This window comes from Dermacentor silvarum, chromosome 1 (genome assembly GCF_013339745.2).
Source record: "Dermacentor silvarum isolate Dsil-2018 chromosome 1, BIME_Dsil_1.4, whole genome shotgun sequence".
NCBI classification, from domain to species: Eukaryota; Metazoa; Arthropoda; class Arachnida; order Ixodida; family Ixodidae; genus Dermacentor; species Dermacentor silvarum.
This window is the reverse complement of record NC_051154.1, coordinates 39,221,508-39,242,127: the sequence shown is the minus strand read 5'-3', so window position 1 is coordinate 39,242,127 and position 20,620 is coordinate 39,221,508. Positions and strand designations below refer to the sequence as shown.

The window sequence follows — 20,620 nt, the reverse complement described above, 5'->3', positions numbered from 1 at the left end:
TCATCATCTTCAGGATCACTCTCTGGAACAAAGCCGGGAGAAGGTGGAGGAGTCTCGTCGGTTGTAGTTTTTGGCGATAGCGGTGGTGTCTTGTCGTCGGTGTTGCGCTCCTCTGCCATTTTGCCCTTGTCCGACTCTCTCCTATAATTCAGCACGGCATGCACTTTCAGGAGTGGATAATCGCCCATCTGGGTCGGTGCGCACCACTCTTCGTCGTACTAGTCGCCGGCATCGTTATCGTAAGAAGGCTGGAACGCTTCCCACAGGACGAAGCTGAGCTCGCACGGACCCGACGGGAGGTGCCGATGTCTTCCCTCTGGTTGCGTGGCAGCTCACACGGAGTCTTCGGCCACGTCGGCTTCCTCAACTTTGTCGTTGAATGGCTGCGTGACTGCATTGAGCATGTCATGTTCATCCTGGTTGACGTCTGCTGCATACGGCTGTGTTAATGCGTGGATGGTTTCTTGATTCGGTGGATGGTGTTGCATGGCCGTTCTTAGTTGGTGGAGCGATTTGTCTGGTTAATTCCGATAACGAACGAGACTTTAGCCTATTAAATAGGTGCGGGGTTCCCAGCACCTTACAACCTTCTTAGAGGGACAAGCGGCTCCTAGCCGCACGAAACAGAGCAATAACATGTCTGTGATGCCCTTAGATGTCCGGGGCCGCACGCGCGCTACACTGAAGGAAGCGGCGTGTCTTTATCCCTGTCTGAAAAGACTGGGTAACCCGTGGAACTTCTTTCGTGATTGGGATAGGAGCTTGCAATTGTTCCCCTTGAACGAGGAATTCCCAGTAAGCGCGAGTCATAAGCTCGCGTTGATTACGTCCCTGCCCTTTGTACACACCGCCCGGATCTTGAGGAGCAGAATCCACACGTCCTGCTTGTGGTTGCCGTCACTAAAAGCGGCCTCGACGAAGGAAGCGAATGTCATTCCTGTAGCCAGATTACCTGCGTCAGAGCGTTGGTGATGCGTTAACGGACGTTGCTTTTGTTGCCGAGGGAAATGCTGCTCAGACGTCTTCCGTAGGAGGATCGACAAATGCAGCTGCTCGTCGCCGTCAATGGCAGTGACTTCGACGAACGCCGCAAACGGGATTCCCATTGGAAGTTGCGCTGCGTAATCACGATGACAATACGCTGACGTGAATCGTCTTCGATTCCGAGAACGCCGATGTAGTCCTCGGTGGCTCTGGATGGGTAGATACATAGTAGGACCCAGCGCCGAAGCTCCAGAGTCTCGCGGCTTGTCACGAAGAGGCGTCCAACGTTCTCGTTTCCCTTGTTTCTGGGCAGCGGCACCGCCAACGCCGACAAGTCTTGCCATTCGGCGATGTTCAGGCACTGTGGATCCTCTGGCTGTCTGGATGTTGCTTTCTGGTGCTTTTTATCGCGTGCAACCGCAGTGAATCAGGGTGACCTTCTTGTGTGACTGGAAATGAAGCTGCTTCTGGAAAATGGCGATGAAATGAACGAGCATTAACTGCACGAGGACGCGCGGAAGCACTTTCTCTACGTGGATCGCTTCGTGCTCGGCTCTGACGAAGTAAGCAAAAAGACAACGGCTCTCTCTACGGTGTTTCCCTCGTAACTCACTATGGAGTTTTCGGACGTTAGACCCCACAAATAACTTTATGCGTAAATTGTTGCTGTGTGAAACGATTCACGTGCCAAGCATCAGAAAGCACTGCCTTGCTCGAGGGAAGAAGGCAAAGGTGTTATTCGGTCTTTATAGGCAAGTGGTCGAAGCCAATCGGGCGGCTGCGGTCCGGGGGAACTGGTTCCAAACGAGCAGCTTCTGCTCCTCGAGCCAGACGACGTCGACAGGCCTAATCACGGGGAGTTAGACAAATAAAGCTTCTCTTTAAAATCATTATATACTATTGAAGGGGGATATTTGTTGCAATATGGACATTTATTTCACTGCGTAATTCTGTAGAGAACAAAGACGGTCACCGGCACATTTGTAGTGTTTGTAGGGTTAGTACAAATGGCTATAAAAGGATTCTTTGGTTTCGCAGCCATTCTATTATCCACACGGTGCATGAAAACATCCGCAGAAGATAACCTCAGCCTCGTTGGTTCGCTTTGGGATAGCTACTGTATTCATGGCTCTGTCGTTGGAAAGAAAATAATTGCCGGATTTCTTTTTTGTTTCGCCACCCGCCGCGTTAGCTTAATGGCGCTGCGCTGGTACGTAAGTTCTAGTAGTGGTTTCGTTCTCGGCTGCGGCGGCCGCAGTTCGGTGGGGGCGAAGTGCAAGAACGCGCGTCTATTTAGATTTAGCTGCACGGTGAACAAACAACCTGTGGCCAAAATCAATCCGGAATCACCAACTACGGCGTGTCTCAAAAACAGATCGTAGTTTTGGCACGTAGGACCCCAGATCTTAATAAAAATATTTCTCGTCTCTTAATGAAACGACTCTTCTAGATACTTTGCCACTACGGCTTTTCTATTCCTACCACTGACGCTCCTCGCGTGTTTCCTAACCATACACCGATTCCATGTGCGTCACTTTCTTCTATTGTGATTTTCTTATTTCCTATACCTTGTCGTCCGCAAGTGATCGAGTGGCGGTGGCTCTCACGCCGAGTAACAACGATGGCGTAAACGATAAGTTAAGGTGTGGTTACGGAGTCTTACGCGATCAACGTAAAATTATATCTCGGAGACTTCAGCGTCAAATGTGATTTATTTATTGTGTCAAATTAGCGCAATGAATGACTATTTTTAAGGTCCTATGCAACGACTGCGCTTATGTAGCAATGAAGTTGTGGGCCAATTCTAATAAATAGAGAAAATGTTTATGATCAAGATGAGCCAGATCTGGGCATAACACGGCGTCATGAAGGAATGCAAAATGCCTGAGGCCACCACTGCGTCGACTAGTCTAACCGCAGGCCTGTCCCGGTCGCTCCACCAGCCTCCGCAGCAGGAAATCATACGACACACAAAAAATACCGTGACTATCCGTTGCACTCAAACAGCACCATCTTGAGAAGCAGAATCCACACTTCCCAGCTGCAGGTCGCTGTTGGATGCAGAGTATTTAGCACCCGTTCTGTCGCCTTGTGCAGACATTGGTACACCCAACGATGGTGGCAGGACGGATCACTACGTCGACGCAGCGCAGAAAATATACAGAGTGCGCGCAAAGATCATCAGCCAGATTTGGGACTTAGAAACCGTCGTTTGCTCCGGCCTAGTCAACAAGAAGAGAAAGCAGCAGGTTGCCAAGACTACTAAGCTGCTGCAGGGCTACAGCGACGACACCGTAAAGAATACAGAGAAACTGGACCGTCGAAAGCAGCCAGTCGCCTTGGAGGTGGTGGCTGCCGAGATAGTTCCGTTCAAGCCGCTGAATGAACAGGCTGAGACACCGGGCCAGCACTAGATGTTCGCCCAATTGGCCGGGCTCCTGGGCCACAAGTGTAACCAGTGGGAGGGCCTCAACAGCGTCGGCATTGCTCACCTGCGCAGCCTCTACTCCACGAATCCTGGTGCGTTCGCCCGCATCGTAAGGCGACCGAGCTTCGGCGGTAGCATACGACAACCAGTGACGTCCTTTTGGCATCCGGGCGCAAAGAAGCTCAGAACAAGCTGCGGATTGCTGGAAGTCGCTGCAGATCAAGCCCTGCAGACGCCTTGTCGTAAATGCGGCAGAGGTTGGACAGTTAGCGTGGAGCTGAAGAGTGCGAAGTATGCTGGTCCGTGTTTGAGCACGCTTGTGATACGCTGGCGCAGGTGGTTCTTGTTCCCGAGGAAGGCGCCGCTGAGCCGGCTTGAGAAGCATGATCCACATCGGCAACTGTCGGTCGCCGTCACTGGCAGTGGCCTCGATAAACGTGGCGAATTTTCCCGTAGCTAGTTGCGCTGCGTCAACGCGTTTGTGATGAGCTGACGGAGGCTGTATCTGCGTCCCAGAACGCCGAAGTAGTCCTCGGTGGCTCTGGACGAGTGAATGCCTATTAAGACCCTGCGCAGACGCTCCAAGGTCTCCTGGCTTGTCCCGAAGAGGCGTCGAACGTTGTCGTTCTTCGTGCATCTGTGGAGCGGCTTTGACAACACCGAGACAGCTTGCCATTCGGTGATGTTCAGGCGCTGTGGATCCTCTGGCCATCGCGATGTTGACTTCTGCCGCTATTGATCGCGTGCAACCTCAGTGAATCAGGGTGATCTTCTTGATCGACTTGAACTGTTGCTACCGCGGGAAAATGGCGATAAAATGAACGAGCATCAACTGCACGAGGACGCGCGGGAAAATTTCTTTCTCATCGCTTAACGCCTGGTGCTTGGCTGTGAAGAAGTAAACAAAAAGAGGCATAACTTAAAAAAAGTAAATCGTAAAAAAGCTGCATAACTTTTCGAATTTCTTAATGGCGTTAGTTTCTTTTAAGACTAACAAAATGTTTGTACCTTCATTTGATTAGAATGAAAGGAATAACCGAACATGCTATAGCAAGCTAACAAACAAAAATATTATGTGGCACCTATGGCGTAATTCTATCCGCACCTGGGCTGACACCAACATGTGCTGGCGAAACACTGTGTCGATGCAGGACACTTTGTAGTCACAAACCGTTGTGGAGCCTCGATGTTGCGGTGTGCTTTAGTGTGCGCTAGATATTACTCGCGCCCCACCTTTTTATATTTATTTATTTATTTTAAAACTGTTGGTGAGCTTGGGTATCAGTCTATTCTGTAAAAGCAAAGTCATTATTACGCTTTGTCTTTCTGTGCATTCAACTTGGTCCCTGCCTCGCCTCCTTGAGACCTCGAGGCGTGCGCGCTGTGCAGGTCGACCAGTGTCACAAAGTAATTTTGTAGGGCCACTCAAACGAAAATCTTTGGCGCTGCTCATAGAAAAAAAAAAAGACGACAAAGAGGAACACTCCAACGACGAACGACCACGAAGAGACGCCAATGACGCTCGTACAATGACGGCGGCCAAACCACCACAACGCCACGTTAACAACGCCATGGACGACGTTGACGGCACGACAATGATAACACCGACTGCAGCTTTACGGAATAGATGTCTCCAACCCGAGATGCGATCCACACTGGAGAGAAGTACAGACTTCTCTGGCTACTTCTTGCTTGTTCAAGGATTCATGATGGTTGAGGCCTCCAACAAGATGATGATGGCTGCAACGGAAGACGAAAAGATTGCATGAGGTATTCTTGGAAGATGTCGCTTGGAGAAAGCTGTAGGTATCGTTGTGACGCCAACATTGATACTGTGTGAAGTGAAATTAACACTTAAAACTTTGATGCTGATGTTCTACTGACGATTCTTCGCACTATGCAAACCTCCGGACGTCTTTCTTATGTCACCGTAGAATGTACTTAGTCCTCAACATGTATGCCTTTTACTCGCTTCCGGTTATAATACACGATTTATTTGCGGCTTTACTCACACGTATACGAGAGACAGAGTCATTAAGAAAAAAAAAAAAAAAAAGCTGCGTAAGAAAAGCCAAAGGAGGTACATTAGCATATCCGCAGAAGGTCAAATATGATTATAACAGAGAAGAAAAACACAGAAACTACAGCACAGTTGTGTGATTTTGGAGAAGCTTAGCCGAATTTGCAGTGAAGCTGTTTGTTTCGGGCGTTTGCATTACCAATGTCAGTGGCCTGTAATTTAACCACTCACTTAAAAAGGGTACTCCCATCTAAGGACGTATTCTGAAAAGATACACTTCGGTGACACTTCTGCCTTTTTCAACGCCTCCGCCAACGACGGGCGCTGATTGGCTGTTTAAAAAGAAAGTGGATAAGGTGATTGGCTGGTTGAGCACAACGCCATCCATTTTTGCTCAACCAATCAATCAGCGCGTGCCTGACGGCGATATTGTCGCCGAGGCGCTACTATCGCCGAAGTGGATCGTTTGAGAATACGTCCCATGATTCCCACATATCAAAAGTTTCCCCGTATTTCCCATATGAAACGATTCACCCGTATGAAACATTGAGTTAACAAATGTTAACAAACGGCCCTACAGTAGACAAACGCACCTCTAAGTTCTCCTAAAGAAAAGACGTACTGCTCCCCTCCCCCTACACCAAACCTTATTGTGGTGGCTGTCATAGTTCTGCCATTACAGTATTAAACACCCTCGTAGTGCCCAGCAACGCTACTTAAAACGCCGTAATTAAACGACACACTTTGAACAGCGTTGGCTCATCACTCATTAAACCTGGTCCATATTTCCACGAAACGTAAACAAAGTGATTCGTCCGACAAAGGGAAACTTGCTACGAACGAATATGCGTGGATATATGGAAATAAGGAGAGTTACTTCCAAAACCCATAATTAAACGGGAAACGTTTCGCCCAGCAATAACTTAATATACAGCCCATTTTCAATAAATGTAAACTTGTTGGACGGTAGTGTACTTTAGGAACGCTGTGAACCATAGCGGATAGCGGCTGTATACAACGCTTTCAAACAGTTCAAGAAGGATTATTATTGACAAAGGCTGTATTTTATGCACAGAAAACTGCGCATGCACTTTAGACATTGCGTTCTACCAATTTTTTTTTGTTTTTTTAAATTTTATTTTGATTCCTTGTTGGTGACAGCTGTATACGGCTCTTATAGGAAAGTGGCGAAAATCCTGTGCCTTTGATAACACACTGATAATGCTCCGGAGAGCTTGATTACATAAATTTACAGCAAAGATCGTATTTATTCGCCAGGTTTGAACGGCGGCCGCATTTCGCTCCCATAAAATTGCGGCCGCCGTGGCCGGGATTCGATCCCGCGACCTCCTGCTTAGCAGCCCAACACCATAGCCACTGAGCAACCACGGCGGTTTGTAAATGGTTTCTCGTTTAATTGACTCGTCCTTCGCGTAACAATATGAATTCACATTGTCGCGTACAGTTCCCCTAGAACTAAGGAATATTGTGGACATTGGCTGTAAAACAATTCTGAGGACTAAAATCAAGAACTTTTTGCAAAGCCCATCTTTAACTGACTTTCTCGAAATTTCGCCCACACATCCTTCATAAGAATACCCCTTAATTTCCACTTAGGGGCACGCTCAGTTCTTTCAGGAGACAAGGGAAAACTATAAGGTATTTCGTAAAATAAGGTTGCAGAGCTTTGCAGAGCACGAGTAATTTCCTGCAAAAACAGTTCACAAACTATGTAGTTAAAAATTTAAGTACAGATAACTCATAACGTGGCGTCTATCTTCTCCAAATATAATACTGTTTCCGCTTTCGGTTTTTCCAGTGCAATGGGTAAAATTTCTGAGCAATTCACATCAAGTCTCTTTAAACATGCAGAAAATGGCGGTTTGGCAATTTTAACTTAGCCTTTATAACCGATACACTTCAAAATCTGACTGCAAAACACCCCTATTATGCCTCCATTTTCATTAAATAAAAACTCGCCGAATGATCTAGTTTTTTTTTTCAGAACAACGTGAGAACACGGATATAATGTCTTCGAGTGCTTCTTTTCGAGTGCCTAGTCGCACTAAGCGCTTTGCTGCGAAATTGCCGCATTTCTTCTTAGTGTCGGTGCTAATCATCGCTCGCATAATTACATAAATGGATTACTATTTTAGATATAGTGTTCTCACGGCCGTTCTCCATTGGTACCATAGATATTCTTCAGGCGTGTTTCTTAAGCGCACACCTATTCATCCTATTGATGATGATGGTGATTGTATTACGAAGATGATGAGCCTTCAAAATATGGCACGTACCCACTGTGAGGGATGTGTCAATATGTAGGTGATATTGCGCACAGATAATAGCAGCAAAGAATTAATGAGCAAGTGGTAAAGGTAAAGTTTGGAACAGTAGACTACTTTTTATTTGTACGGATATATTGCGTCACGGCTTGAAAATGTGTTCAGTGCGCGGAAATGATAGATTAGCGGTCAGCATACAAAGACATCCTCGAGTCCGGCGCGTCAAATTCTATTGTTTTTTTATTGCGTCAAATAGGTTCAATAAAGTACTGTATGAAATATTATTCGCGGCCAGTACACTAAACCACCAATGGTACTTATGGTCTCCTCTAATAAACACTAAATGTTTACGACGAACACATCTCCATGCGTTCCGACCTCGTCAATTTATGCGCAATCTTCAGGTCCCCTTAACATCACCTCGTCCAACCACAGGCTGTGGCAGCCGTTACACCAGCCTCCACAGACGGAAACCCAACCGTCGTGGGGCCCACGAAACGAAAGCTGGCACGAAGTGCTTCCCAGCCGGCAGGGGCTGCCGGTCTCTTTCCTCCGGTTGCTTGGGAGCCACATGGAGTCTTCCGCTGCGTCGTCTTCTTACATTCAGGCTGTCGTGTTCTTCCTGGCTGACGTCTGCTGCATATGGCTGGGTTACTGCGTTCAACATCTCCTCTTCTTCCTGGTTGACGTCTGCTGCATACGGCTGCGTTACTGCTTTCAACCTCTCCTGTTTTTCCTGTTTGACGTCTGCTGCGTACGGCTGCGTTACTGCATTCAACCTTTTACCTTCACCCTCCTCTGTATCTGCTGCAACCCTGCCAAGGAACCGCTCGAGGCTGTGCATAATGATCGGCGGTTCAAGTTCGAGTGCGACGAGCACGTACTCGACGCGAAACTAACGAGGAATTTCGTAAAATAACCTTGTAGAATTTCGCAAAGTTTGAGTGAGAAACTTGCTACAAAGGCAGTTTATAAACTATGCAGTACAAAATTTCCGTACCGATCACCCATGACATGGCATCGATTTTCCTCATTTGTAACACTGCTGCCGCTTTTGGTTCTGTCAGGGCAGTGGGAAAAATTTGTAAGCATTTCATATAACGCCTCTAAGCATGCAGAAAACGAGGGTAAAGCAATTTTCATCCAGACCCTAACTAACCAACACACTTTGACTGCAACACGATTTGACTGCAAACTACCCTAATATGCCCCCGTTTCACTTAAATATAAACTCGCTGAATGATCAATGATTTTCGTGACAGCGTGAGAACACGCATATAACGTTGTCGAGCGCTTATAGTCACACTAAGAGCCTTGCTGCGTAATTCGCGCATTTCTTGTTAGTGTCGTCGGTATTCATCATTCGCATAATTATATAAGCAGACTAGTTTAGATACAGCGTTATTACGGCGGTTTTTATTGGTACCGTAGACATTCAAGCGAGTTTCATCAGACACACAAATTCATCTTTTTGATGATGATGGAGATTGTATTATGATGATGATGAGACTTCAAAATATGGCACGTACCCATTGGGAGGGATGTGCTAAGGATCGGGTGATTGTACGCACTTACATATGCAGGAAGGAATGAAGAAGTGGTAAAGGTAAAATTGGGAGCAATAAACTTTATTTTTTAATTGTACGGAGATATTGTTCAGCATGATAAAGTTAGGAAATTTGCAGGCGCAAGTTGGAATGAGCTAGCGCACGACAGGGGTAATTGGAGATCGCAGGGAGAGAAAACTAACATTTATTAGTACCAGTTAAACGAATGCCCAAGTCCGGGCCTTCTGATAGGCTCATGCCTCCTGGCCCAGCACGTTGTGGACTTGCTGCACCAGAAGCGGCCACCATAGGGAGAGGCCTTCGTCCTGCAGTGAACATATGTATAGGCTGATGATGATGATCGTTCAGTGGCTTGAAAATGTGATTTTCATTGCGAGCAAGTGATCGAGCGGCGGGGGTGCTCATGGCTGAAAACTATGATGGCGTCATCCATAAGCTAGGGAGTTGTCGTTACAGCGAGTTACGCGTTCAGAATAAAAAGACATCCCGGAGACCTGTGCGTCGATTTGTATATTTCTTTTATTGCGTCGAATAGGTGCACTAAGTACTATATGTAACATTATACGCGGACGCGCCCGCGACGGGGGCGTCCATCATTGCGGAATCTTGAGGTCCTCTTAACATCGCCTCGTCCAACCCCAGGCTTTGCGAGCCGCTGCACGAGCCTCCACAGAAGGAAACGCGACCGTTCTGGGGCCCACGCAACGAGACTGGACGACGGAGTCCTCGACGTACTGTACAATGAGAGGCGGGGCTGCTACTTCTGTGGAAAATGAGCGGTGGCGCATGTTGGAGAGTGGCCAGGGTGCTCTTGCAGAGGCCTCTATGACTGGTTGCTTGGGGGCGGTCGTTGGAAAGATGGTACCGTTGAAGCCCGCTCGTTGAACAAGTCGAGTGCCAGGGCCAGCAGCAGATGTTCTCCCAGCTGGCCGAACTGCTTGGCCAGAAGTGCAATCACTGGGAAGGCCTGAACAGCGTCGCCATTGCTAACCTGCGCGCTCTCTACGTCGTCCTGGAGGAGCGGAAATGCTGCAGCACGGACCAGCGCGACGCCCACGCAGCTGTTGTCGCACAGGCTAGAGGATCTGATGTCAGCAGCAGGAAAGGCAGCAGGTGCAGGTGTGCTGCAGCAACACAGTCGCGCTGGCGGCTTGGAGTGCATTGATTTCCGAGGTGGTCTTGGCTTAAACGGAGGTGAGCTGCTCAGCAGCGGCACGAATCGATGAGTGTTCGCGTTGCATGAAAGGCGGTCGTATATCGGAGGCAGCGAACGGCAACCAGTGATGTCATTTCGGCATTTGGGCGCGGAGAAACTCACAAAAAGCTGCGGTTTGATGTAAGTCGCTGCGAACCAAGCCGAGTACGTAGCCTGTTGTAAGGGCCGCAGCAATTCGTCGGATGGTTCAGCGCATTCCAAAAGCTGCAGTGTGTCCAGGATGCTCTTCGCTGCTTCATTACTTTGATGTAGTGAGCGTTCAGGTTGTCGATGAAGCTGCCGCTCATTTGGCTTGAAAAGCAGCATCCACAGCTGCAGCAGCTGGTCGCCATCGCGTGTAGCGGCCTCGATGAATGCTGTGAACTCGATTCCCGTAGCAAGTTGCGCTGTGTCAGCTCGATGTTGATGGGCTGACGGGGGTGTTTTTCGTTGCCGAGAACGCCGAGGTAGCCTTCGGTGGCTCTGCACACGTAATTGCGGGATAGGACCCAGCGCAGAAGCTCCGGGCTCTCCCAGCGTGACATGAAGGCGCGTCAGACGTCCTCGTTCCTTGTGTATCTTGGCAGCGGCACCGGTAACGCCGGTACGTCTTGCCATTGGGCGATGTTCAGGCGATGCGGATCCTCTGGCCGTGGAAGTCTTGGTTCCCCTCTGTAGCGTTGGCGTGCGACCCCAGACAAACAGGGAGAACTTCTTGTCCGTCTCGAACGATTGCTGCCGCTGCAAAATGGCGATTCGATGAACGAGCATCAGCTGCGCGAGGACACGCGGGAGCACTTCTTTCTCGTCGTGCAACGGCGCGTGTTCGGCTGTGGGAAAGTAAAGAAAAAGAAGAAACTTCGCAAACTGCTTACTCTGTATTTTGTACAGAGTTCAGAGAATTTGTTAATTGCGTACTTCTTTCTTGAACACTAATAATTTTTTTGATTACCACATGATAAAAAGAAAGAAAGAAATAAACACGCAAACAAGGTAACGAACAAAAACGACCATGTGCCGTCTCTGACATAACACTATATGCGCACGAGCAGCGTCAACATCCACGGTGCTGGTCAGATGCTGTGCGGTCAGACATTTGTTTGCGTGAAACATACATAAGCCATAAGCGAAGACAGACATGAGAAACAGTACAAAAAAAAAAAAAAAAGCGCAAAGCAGCAGTCGTGGCTTCTTTTATTAGATTGGCGCGTCACTTCGAATGCTTTTACCAACTCATAGTGTGCGTCCAAACTGCGGGTATTATTAAAGCTCGTAGTAATAAGCTAGGTGTCGCTATTACGACTGCGATCTTCGCGGGAATCTGAAGTTCCCTTATTGTCGTGTGAGCAGTTTAGTGCAGTAGGAATCTGTTGTACGTACACTGGCGTGGATTGAATTTTTGTTTTATTGTGGCCTGTGCATTTGTCACTTACTTGGTAAATGAGATTCACGTGGGTAAATGGCGGTTTAAAATAAACAATTTTAGACAATTTTGATAATGGTTTCATATCCCTTAGCGGCTTTAGTGCGATTCTCTGAAGGAACAAATATTATATGATGTGCTGATAAGGCAGGCGAAGTGAAGCTGATGCTATTTTTTAAAAGGAATTATTATTATTATTATTATTATTATTATTATTATTATTATTATTATTATTATTATTATTATTATTATTATTATTGATCCTCACTATGAATGTCTAATGATTAAATGCATGGGCACAATTGTTGTCCTTGTGTACAGACCCCCTTCTGGTTCTGTTACCGCGTTTTTAATTTATCTTGAAAGTGTTCTAGAGTACTGTTGTCAGTCTGGACTACCTGCGATCTTTTGTGGTGACTTCAACATCGACTTATTATCACCAACGGGAAATAAGCAATATCTCAGTGATATTTTCTGTTCTTTTGGATATCAAAATGTAATTAACATACCGACAAGAATTACGGATGCTTCTGAAACCTTACTAGATCTGTGTTTTACCAACTATCAGCCACGTGAGTGCGATGCAGGGGTAGTGATAGCTGATTTAAGTGATCACTTGCCCTTTTTTCTTTTTTTCACGCCCTACTTGACCAGACATAGCCAAAGTACACAAAATACATCCTTCACGTGCAGAATAATATCTACGGACAAAATGGAAGTTTTTAAACGCTTAGTAGCAGATACTAACTGGAACCCTGTACTGGAAATAAAAGACCCCGTGGCTTCATATGGCCTCTTTTTACGTATTATCAAAGACCTTTATGACATTGCATTTCCTATGGTAGCAGTTAGAAAACACCAGAAATCCAGGAAGCCGTGGATAAATTCAGGCCTTTTGAGGAGAATAAAAGAGCGTGACAAGCTATTCAGTTTATTTATCAAAACAAAAAACTTAGACACTTTAGCCAAATATAAAAAAAATAAGGAATAAATTAGGCTCAGATATTAAGCATGCACGTGTCGCATATTTGAAAATATGTTTGCTAACGTAGCCAATGACTCGAAAAAAGTATGGAAAAGGGTAAATGATCTCATGCTTAAAGATGACAAATCGGTTATATCGGAGCTTATGATAGAAGATGAAGCATGCTCGGGTGCACTGCTTGCCAATAAGTTCAATGAGCATTTCCTGAAAGCTGGCGTTTCGACGACCTGTGTTGACGAAAATAGCAGCTATACTTCGTACATCACTGACAATGTTGTATCCTCAGTTTTTTTGTTCCCCACAACTGAATCCGAAATATACACACTATTGCAAAAATTAAAAAATAACTGCGCATGTGGCGTAGATGAATTAAAGCCCCAGCTTATTAAAGCAGTTGCCCACTTTATAAGTCAGCCACTATCGCATATATGTAACATAATTCTCAGTTCTGGTATTTTCCCTGATGATTTAAAAGTCGCCAGGGTATCGGTTATTTTTAAGGGTGGTAATAAAAATGATTTTAATAAGTATAGGCCAATCTCATTATTGCCTATATTCTCTAAATTTTTTGAGCAGGCGATAAACTTACGACTTTCTAACTATTTACTGCAGGAAAAGGTGATCACAAAGCAACGATATGGTTTCCAAAAGAACAAATCTACTGAAACGGCCTTACTAGACATTAAAGAAAAAATAATTGACAATTTTGAACATAAACTACTCACTCTAGGGGTCTTTCTCGACTTCAAGAAGGCTTTTGATTCAGTTAAGCACCATATCTTATTACTGAAACTGCCTAAATACGGAATTAGAGGAATGGCTTTAGAACTAATAAAAAGTTATTTAACTAATCGTCAGCAATATACTGGGATTAGTGACGCTAAATACAACGTGGGTAAAATCACATGTGGTGTTCCACAAGGGTCAATCCTAGGCCCTTTGCTTTTTTTGATTTATGTTAACGACATTCCTAACATACCACTTACACCCGACATAGTTCTATACGCCGATGACACCAATGTATTCTTCTCTGGTAATGCGCTCAATATTCTTGAACAACAAGCAAATCTTTGGTTGAGACATCTATCTGACTGGTTAAAAAATAATAGACTAGAACTAAACACTAAAAAAACGAAATATGTTTTATTCCGCCCACGTAATAAGGCTATCACAAGAGAAGCTAACATAACTTTTGAGGGGCAAGAAATTGAACGCGTCACAGCACATAAATTTCTCGGGGTACTTTTTCAAGAGCACTTAGACTGGCTCTTGCACACCAATTACGTCCGCTCCACCATATCAAGATCTACGGGTATTATTTGTAGATTACCACAGCTGCCTCCACAATGGTTAAAAAAACAACTATATTACACAATAGTTCACTCGCACATCCACTACTGCCTTCTTGAGTGGGGGAGTACGACTAAATCAAACACGGATAAAATTCACGTCTTGCAAAAGAAAGCTATACGACTAATCGAAGGAGTACCACACAGGTTTCATACGGCGCCTCTTTTCAAAAAACATGAAATACTAACCATTACAAACGTCATGAAAAAAAAAGTTGGCGATGGTCATTTACAATCAAGTAAAATCTAATCCTACAGGTTTTTTTCAGAGGTATCTTGCGAAAAACCACTGCCACAACCTACGTCATAAAATTTGTAGGAAAGAAAAACCACGCACAAATTATGGAACCGAGAAACTGAGCTATCACATTCCGCATTTTTTAAACCAACACCCTTGTCTAGCTACGGTTATTGAGGAGATCGGTTCATACCACTGCTTTTAAAAGCAAGGTACATTCATATTTATTATCAATACAAACATAAACCTTGTTCACGTTTTATGTTGTCAAAATTATTTGCTGTTGTTTTTTCTCTCACCTTGTGTCATTTGGAAGTCGTTAAAATCAATTCATTCGATGTCCTATTTTTGGTTTCACTTGTATAACTTCTGGTGCCTTAATTATGAAAATTATTGTTTACGTACAAAAGCGTTACTGTACTGAACTGCTTCTTCTTCTGTCCCATGACCATTTTTTTTCTGCACTGTAATAGCTATTGCCAAACTGTAACTCTGTGAATTGTGTCTTTTTGGGGGTGAATTTGGGTTCTTGGGGGGCAGGCGCCCTGTCAGGCTTTTAGCCTTTTCGCCGGTCCCCTAGGCAACTGTATATGTGTGTACATATACATATATGTATTGTTGGTTGCCTGAAATAAACTTCAACTTCAAATTATTATTATTATTATTATTATTATTATTATTATTATTATTATTATTATTATTATTATTATTATTATTATTATTATTATTATTATTATTGTGGAGGTTCGTTGCCTGCGCGACGGGCTGTCGCGACGTGCAACTGCCATGCCTGTTAAGACACCTGCCGACTCCGGAAAGTCATCCAGCCTTACTACTTCTACTCCTGCCTCAACGCGAGCTAATGTACCTGTGTTACGACGCACTGCTGAACGACGAGATGCTGTTTCCCCACGTGATTTCGCTTCGTCCACTGAAAAAGCAAGCGAGACTACACAAAAAAAATGTCACAGTTTCGCCCTAAGGGCGAAGCAATGAATGCGATAGCAACACAGCAATGTCATACGAAGTAAGGTGAGCGGCTTTGGTAGCAATATGAATTGTAGTGAACATGAGCTGATTAAGTAAGCAGGTTTGCTGCGGCGTAAGTAGACCGACATAAAGAGAGACTCGATGACCACGAGAAGGCGCGTGTGAAACGGTGGTGTTGATGAGAAGCGCTTCCCGTGGGCAGCGCGTGCGAAGGGACACACCTTTAGTGCTGCACTGCCGATCCGGGCAGCATTGCATGTGTAGCGTGCGTTGGAAAATGTGGCCCGACTATTACTAACTGAATGAACAAGCGTGGTGTGAGCGCGCACAAACAAACATGAATAGATCACACTGAACGACTGCAGACAACGACTGTGAAAACGCTGGCAGCGAGCCCATACGCCGCAGCGGGCAAATGTACGTGCGGTCTATCGCTTCAACGGAAACTGAGCGGCGAATGCACGGCGCATAAAGGTCAGAGCCGTGTGGAGATAAGAGACGGTGCGGACGAGCGACGAGCGCGGTTGTTGGCAGAGTAGAAATGCGCCCTCCCCCCCCCCCCCCCCCCCACCCCGCGCTCCCTCCGGCGCTGGCTTCCCGCTTCCTTGCTTGCGCGTGGGTGATTGAGTGCGTTCGCTCTCCGTGATAGCGCGCATCCCCGCACGCTTCCGCTCGGGCATACGGCCCGCGGCGAAGATTTTATCTATAGGGAACCTCACGGCGACGGCAGAAATCCGGTTGAAGTGTCCATATAATTGCTATCGCCATAAAAACAAGAGTCCTGCCTCGGTTGGAGCGCGAAAGACTTCGACATTATCTGTAGCTCAACGGCAGCACCGACCTAAGGCTATTTTTGTGTCTAATCTGAGCCCTGAAACTACCTCTTCCGACCTGACCAACCACCTAAAGACCTTGAATATTTCTCCCCTCTCCTGCCGGCGACTTAAGCTAAATATCAATCGTATTCTTCTTTTCATGTAGCTGTCGATGATGAAGCCCTTAAGCGCCTGAACGACCCGTCAATGTGGTCAATGGGTTGCTTGCTCAAGTCATTCCGTGGGGTGCTACACGGTGACATGATTCATGCTACTGAAATAACCCCCACGGATCAAAGTGGCGTGTCATTTGGACATTTTTTACCAAAACGCTCGTGGACTTCGCACCAAAGCACGTGAATTTTTTTGCGAAGTAATCTCATCTTCTTTTCCTATTTTGTTATTTCTGAAACTTGGCTGTGTGGTGACATTTCGTCTTCAGACTTCTTTCCACCACACTACAACGTCTTCCGCAGTGACCGGGGCTTCAGTGGATCTCAACAAAAAGGTGGTGGCGTATTGATCGCAGTTGACAATTCACTGAGATGTGCACGGCGCCTCGATATAGAAAGTGTACGGGAGTCAATATGGGGCTAGAAGTCAGCCTAGCCCGATGTGAAAAATTGTTGATTGGATCGTTCTATGTACAGCCGAATATTTCCCCTGTTTTATATGATGAGGTCATCTCTTCCATTGAAAGTGTAATATCCTTTCATAGTAAGCACAAAGTAATTCTTCTTGGTGATTTTAATACACCAGGTATTGATTGGAACACACTTAGATATTCTCATTACAATCATTACACTGAAAAGAAATGCAGCCTGTTGTTGGACTTTCTGTTCTTCTGTTGCCTTTAGCAGCATAACTTGATCGCCAATTCCTGTGGCAACGTCTTAGATCTTTGCATCTCGAATGCTCAAGTTTTAGATGTCTCTCATTCCGAGAGAGAGAGAGAGAGAGAGAGAGAGAGAGAGAGAGAGAGAGCAAGCGAGAGAGGAAAAGCAGGGAGGTTAACCAGAAGTCAGTTTCCGGTTTGCTACCCTACACTGGGGTGGGGGATAAAGGGGTTGGAGAGAGTGCAAAGAGAGAGAGAGCGCGAAAAAACAGAAAAAAAAACACAGGCATTGGTAACAAAGGAGGCGTTCCAGTCACAGACGTTCACACAGGCCAGTGGACTTCAGGAACCGCAGGAGCGCTTGCACGACTCTCATTCCGAAATTTACCTTGGGCGTACCGATAAGTTTCATCCGCCATGACTGTTTCATCCGCCATCCAAGTTTCATCCGCCACCCGCCATCCAACATGATTGATTGATTGATTATTATTATTATTATTATTATTATTATTATTATTATTATTATTATTATTATTAAGAGTTTGATGAAGAGTTTGTCCACGAATGCCTTAGGCGCTTGAAGCCTTCCCTATCCTGCGGCCCTGACGGCATCCCCTCCGCAATTCTAAAAGCTTACGGCAGTATATTTGCTCCAGTATTGACATCTATATTTAATAACTCTTTGACAACTTCCACTTTCCCTCACATGTGGAAAACTGCTCGTGTTTTTCCTGTATTTAAGTCTGGATGTAAATCAGATGTGTCGAATTATCGCCCAATTTCTCTTCCCTGTGCTACATCCAAGATTTTTGAGCTTGCTCTTCACAACATATTGTCTTTTACTGTGAAGAACTCGCTCATTCCGAATCAGCATGGATTTCTGACCGGCCGCTCCACTATCACAAATCTCGCAAGTTTCATGACACAGATCTCCACGCCGGTACTTCAAAGGGGGCAAGTTGACACCATTTACTGTGATCTCAGCAAGGCTTTTGATGTAGTCAGCCACTCGCTGCTTCTGATCAAGCTTACGAACCTTGATGTTGACTCGTCAGTTGTGAATCTCTTGCGCAGTTATCTTCTTGATAGATCGTGTTATATTAACGTCAATGGCCAAACGTCTTCTTCTTACTTGGTAACTAGCGGCGTCCCTCAAGGGTCAGTATTAGGACCACTCCTTTTTTTAATTTTTATTAATGACGTTCTTTCTGTTATTCGGAACTCTTCTTTCCTTCTATATGCCGATGACATCAAGATTTTTAAGAAAATTTACACTGTTGATGACTGTCGCGCCCTGCAGTCTGACCTGTTTTCCTTTTCTAAATGGTGCAAGGATAATAACCTTACCTTGAATGCTGCTAAGACCAAAGTCATGACTTTCACACGCAAAACAGCAAGTATTTCTTTTTCTTATTCGATAGATTCTGTGCCGTTGTGTAAGGTCTGCGAGATCAATGATCTTGGTGTACTTTTTGATGCAACCTTACACTTTTCGGCTCATACTAAACGTGTTGCAATGCGGGGTATGCGCTCTCTTGGTTCTGTATGCAGACTATCGCGGGAATTCAAGTCTCCTACACCGTTCCGCAAATTATACACAACCATCTGTCTTCCTCAACTCGAATATGCGTCGGTCGTCTGGAACGGCTCTTCTAGATCCAACAGTGACATTATAGATCGTGTCCAGAAAAAGTTTCTAAGCATATATAATCACCGCTTTGCAAACCTGGACATTGCACCCTGTACTAGCACTGTTGGATTGTCATTGCCTTCACTTCGCGACCGACGTAATCGCGCTGACCTTCTGTTTCTCTTTAAACTCCTTCACGGTAACCTCACGTGTCCCGAACTTCTCAGCTGTGTCATGTTCCGCATCCCACGCAAGATCACCAGAGAACATAGACCTTTCCATGTTCCTGCCTGTCACCACGAACACTCAACTGTCCACAGAATACAGAATCTTTATAACGCTTACTTTCGTGAACTTGATATCTTTCATAACTCCTTGTCATCGTTCTTTTCCGAGCTTTGCCTGGTATTATAATATCATGTATTGTTCAAGTGCCCTTCTCCTCCTTTTTCTTTTGTATTTACTTTGCGCTTTGTTGTCGGTACTCTCTTCTTTTCACTATTTTTATTTTTATTCATTTATTGTTTAATGATTTCTCCCTGAGTGCCTTTTTTTTGGTTTGTAATGTATGCGTGCGCCAGCACTCAGACCTTAGGGTTGTTCCTGGGCACGTTAAATAAACATGATTATTATTATTATTATTATTATTATTATTATTATTATTATTATTATTATTATTATTATTATTGTTATTATTATTATTATTATTTCTCTCATCCTGCAGTATGACCTGTTTTCTTTTTCTAAATGGTGCTCAGATAGCAACATCACTTGACTAAATAACCTGACTTTCACTCGCAAAACCCAAAGCAGACTACTCCTCCTACACCGTTCCGCAAGTTTTACACAGCAATCTGTCTCCCTGAACTCGAATATGCATCGGTCGTTTGGAACGGCATTTCTAGTTCCAACTTTGACATCAGAGATCGTGTGCAGAAAAAGTTTCTGAGCATATATGATCACCGCTTTGCTAACTCGGACGCTGGACGTTGCTCTAGCACTGTTGGATTATTGTCATTGCCCTTACTTCGCTGCGGATGTAATCGCGCTGACCTACCGTTTCTTTTCGAACTCCTTCACGGTATCTCCATCTGCTGCGAACTCCTCAGTTGTATCGTGTTTCGTATTCCGCACAAGATCACCAGGGAACACAGACCTTTCCATGTTCCTGCCTGTCATAACCAACACTCAAGGGTCAACAAGGCTGATTCTTGGGCTAGTTGGTACGGTTTCCTCATATTGGCTAAGCCTATAGCGCAATTAAAAAAAGACAGGGACGTGACAGAGACACAGGGCCGCGCTAACTTTCAACTGACGTTTATTGAAACACAGAGGCAAATATATTGCGAAGTAGGTATGAAGGATACCAAAACAAAAAATAAATCACACTCTACGCATGTGCACGTCAAATACCGCCCAGGAACGCGATTTCCTTGTCAGAAAGATTAACTGACGGTGTACTAACACAGTCTGCTCCCTTTTTTCGAATCAGCCGGGCTTCGATTATCTCACGCATGCTGCGGTCCTTGCACCTGGCCTGCACTGTGCATGCGCCGAACATTGGTTCGCACGTTTTGCTGGGACATTCACGGCAATATTCAGAAAGGTTCCCGTCCCTTGGTTTTGCCACATTGCGCTTGTGTTCTGCAAGCCTTTCATTGAGGCATCTGCCAGTTTGCCCTATGTATACCCGACCACAAGTTAACGGAATACGGTAAACCACCCCTTGCGAGCACTCCACATCCTTATTCCTATGCTTCACTTTACATCCCTTCGATTGTTTGGGAGAAGGGTCTGTCAACTTACACAACTTTGATAGCTTCGCTGGAGCAGAGAATATCAACCTCACATTCACCTTATTGGCAATCCCCTTCA

The 20,620-nt window shown here is 45.4% G+C and overlaps 1 protein-coding gene and 1 long non-coding RNA gene across 2 annotated transcripts in view; both read left to right on the top strand.

The window, feature by feature from the left end:
* Window positions 1–20,620, top strand: part of LOC119460871 (alpha-L-iduronidase) — a 284,651-nt gene that overhangs the window by 52,116 nt on the left and 211,915 nt on the right. The gene's annotated exons all lie outside the window — the stretch shown is intronic.
* LOC125945221 (uncharacterized) overlaps window positions 10,197–20,620 on the top strand; it is a 185,921-nt gene continuing 175,497 nt past the window's right edge. The window contains exon 1 of the long non-coding RNA XR_007466704.1: window positions 10,197–10,458. This is a non-coding gene — a long non-coding RNA (uncharacterized LOC125945221). The remainder of the gene's footprint in view (window positions 10,459–20,620) is intronic.